Source organism: Solanum stenotomum, chromosome 3 (genome assembly GCF_019186545.1).
Source record: "Solanum stenotomum isolate F172 chromosome 3, ASM1918654v1, whole genome shotgun sequence".
In the NCBI taxonomy this organism is placed as follows: domain Eukaryota; kingdom Viridiplantae; phylum Streptophyta; class Magnoliopsida; order Solanales; family Solanaceae; genus Solanum; species Solanum stenotomum.
Genome location: NC_064284.1, coordinates 40,532,394 through 40,536,356, shown reverse-complemented (window position 1 = coordinate 40,536,356; position 3,963 = coordinate 40,532,394).

The following is a 3,963-nucleotide window of genomic DNA, read 5'->3' as shown; positions in this document are numbered from 1 at the left end:
TCCCACACACCCAGTCATGTAATTTAGCCACTCATGGTTTCATGCAAAGAATCAATAATGGGGAATGAAAACATGTTAAGAAATACTTACGAAAATGATCGGTAAATCAACAACCACTTGATAATCTGATAACCGAAATTGAATCTTCAAAATAATAACAAGAATTTGAATCCACAAACCAAAATCTAGAATAATATCCTCTTCTCCTTCGTAAAATGTTAGATACTACCCCTTAATCCCTGAAAATGCCCTAATAATTCAAAATAGAATGTTTAAAAAGAGTCCTAATCAAACTAGGACTGAATTGTCGGGCACTTTTACGACCATGACCATGACCCGTCAAGGGCTTCACGGTCCGTGAAGCCCTATGTGGTCTTCCCTTAAAACATCTCAAAAGTGAGTCTTAAGTCAAAGTTACGGGAATCTTCATCACGATTCGGACTACGGACCGTCAGAGGGACAATGACCCGTGAAGATGTCCATGGTCTTTACTTGAAACTTCCTAATGTTTAGGGTCTTCAATATTGCACACTGGAACAAGGGTCACGAATTGGACCACGGACTGTCATAGAGTCCACGACTTGTGAAGATGCCTGTGGTCTTTACTTGGAACTTCCCAAAAGTTTATTTGAAAAACTTGGCTACCGAAAAATGCATCACGAGAGCTACCACTGTCCGTAGTGAGGACCATGACCCGTGAAGTGGTCCGTGGTCTTCACTTCGGAGTCAACTGTCTTCTAACTCTTCAATGTCTTCACTCTGATTCAATTTCTTGGTCTCAATCACGGACCATTATGAAGTTCACGGTTCGTGAAGTTAGTCGTGAACTTCACTTCATCAGCATCATTCTCTGCTCCTTTTTCCACTTTTCTGCATATGCCAGATCTTGTCTATACCATTAACAAACATATCAAAGTATACACAAATACACCTAATTCTAGTATTAGTTCCTCATTTTTAGGCATCAAATGTGCCAAGATTTCGTGGCACATCATAATTTGATGCCATTACCACTTCTGCTGACCCTCCAGGTCTCTCTGCTGCTGCATTACAACCCATACCTCCTGGTGTTGTTGCCTCTTGTGAGCCGATCATTCAGGCATCCTTGATCTGGATGGGATAGCTTGCCGAATCTGCTGATTGTCGAGCTACCAACATAGAAAGCTCCATTCCAGGCATGATACAGGCTACCCTCGATGATGCTGTGAAACCACTGAGCATTACTATTGATGCTCTAGCAGTCATGATAGCAGTGTGTGAGCGCGATAGGTGATAGCCTTAAAGGCTGCCATTGTAGAGATGAGGAAAGATGTGGACTACCTAAACTCCACCGATATGTCCAGGATCTTTGGAACAGTGAAAATTCTAGATGTGCCCGAAATGCCTCAAACCACCACAGGACATGGGGATGAAATGGATTATATAGCTGATCCTGAATCAGAGGCAGAGACTGACGAAGAGATGTTTGAGGGAGCCGCAGTGGACGACATAGCCGAGATTGAAGAAATCACGATAGATGCTGCTGTGCAGGTTTCCTTCCCAAAGGCTCCTACTGCTGGATCCAGTGAAGCTGGTCCTTTCGGGGGTCACTCCATGCCCAGACAAATGGAGTGGCTACTTAGACATGATCCCCTCTTTACCTCTTTCTCTGTCTTTCTTCATTTTACCTTTCGAATTCTGTGTTATTTACATTTGAGGACAAATTATTTTTGTTTGTGGTGGGGTGAGGCCCACACCTTTTGTGTACTATTTTTGTTTGTGTTTTGTGTATATATTTGGGTCGTTCTGTTTTAAAATTGTGTTAATACTTCTTTTCTGTGGATGTTTGAGCTTGTGGCTCCTTTTATTTTAAATTGCAAAATGATTTAAACCCATCCTTTTATTTTATATTGCAAAATAATTTTAACCCGTTCGAAAATTTTTGCCACCTCTCGTGTGTTGAATGTGGCTTTTCTTTTGTAAAATTGAAGTCTCGGTCCCGATCAATACCGATGACTTGAATAGTGCTTACAATTGAACGAACATGAATGCATGGCTATGATGAGGCTAAATGAAGTTGCATAGACAATATGTGAACTCTTTGCATCTCGTTATGATTAGCCATTTATCAAATCGATTCTCTGGTGATGACCATTGCAAACTAGCGAAAGTGTGGAGTCTTGTTTGACTATAGTGTCGATGCCTAGTGTGAAGACCTTACTTTGAAACATGCATGATAGATCCTAGAATTTACCCCGTTGGTCTGATCGACTAAGTAAAGCTTTCTCTTGACATGATCTTAGGCAACTTTGAAGAGTGTGAGCCAATTTGAGACATACCGCTTTTGTGGCCTACCTTGTGAATGTGTGAACCTCTCTTGAACACCCCTTGAACCTTAACCTTCTTTGGAAGAAACTTGATTAAAATTTGACCTTTCTTAATCCATTACCGTTAATCCTCTTGATTTGTAGTTTAATAAATAGCCAACTTAGGCCAAAAGCCTAAGTTGGGGGTGTAGTGAGAAGAAAAGGGAAAATTAAGAAGTGCAAGGGAAGTCTCCGTTAACCCATGGAGTTAAGAAAAATGGAACCCCTCCATATAAAGAAAAAGCGAAAGAGAAAAAGAAAAGAATGAAAAAGAAAGTTGCAGAATAAAGTGCAAAAGAAAGAGGGTTTCCAACACACTATGGGAAAATGAATAATAGGATGACTTATGAGCACTAAAGAAAATGATGAAGGAAAAGGGAAGGAAGTGTTGGGAGCATCACAATTAAAGAGGATGAAAGCCACTAAGCCTAAATGATCATGTCACGCCCCGAAAGCACCCCATAGGAGTAACACGGTGTACTTGACCCCGAAGGGGTCTTATACCAGCCCTTATCTTATTCGTCATTGCATATAGACATTGAATAATTCGGAAATTTAAAACTTTTCAACATCAATGTCAAAGTGTCTCATAATAGAAAATAGAAAGTAGAATGTCTAGACATCATCATCTCCATGAAACTATCTAAGTACACGTAAAAATCTTGAATAGGGACCATAGCCCTTTACAATAGAATTGTCTCAAAATGACAAGTACATAGGAAGTCTAATAGTCTATTACAATATAAGGAACATAAGTGTCATAATGTGTGTCCTCGAAACTTGAGGACATACCAAAAAGTCTTGGAGAAGTCTAAATCCAAGCTTGAGTCTTTTAGTAGCACAACACTTCCCAGAACCTACACTTAGTAGAAAAAGGAAGAAATACGGGTTAGCACAATCAATTGTACTAAGTACAGAAGCCATGCAATTAAAACCATTTAAATCATGCAAAAAGGGACCTTTAGTTGAAAACATGCTATTTCAAGTTAAAAGCCATAATGCATTTTCAAGGGTCATTTAGCCAATCCACATTACAAGGTAAAGAGACATTCATGATCATAACAAGAACCCATAATCCATATCTTACATAGTTGAGTTCTATTTACATCATACCATCATAAGACACCACCCATGATCCCTTTTCGAGTTCACTTGTGCAATGTACATATGAAGTCCCATACCCCCATATATACTAAGTAAAGCCATCAAGAAGACACAAGTGTAGTCACACACATAATCAACATCATAATAGGTGAAACCAACCTTAACATAATTCATACTGTACCATATAAAGGACTCACACAAGAACTCCCTAAAGAACCCACTTGTGCAATGCATAGGTAAAGTCCCATACCGTCACCTACACTAAGTAGTGTCCCTCAAGTAGTCCTAGTTAGAGTTCATAAGCCATTTACATAGTGATATTCATACATTAAATCATCTTCTTAAAACATAGGAATATTAGCGATAACTGACATAGACCGTGTGAGCTTCATGGAATCTGGTGTTCTACTTCCACACCAAAAAGAGAGTGTCCCACTTGCCAAGATGGAACTAACATAATAGCATCTAGGTGGATCCACTAGCTAATACCTATGTGGGCAAGCATAGTTAAGGA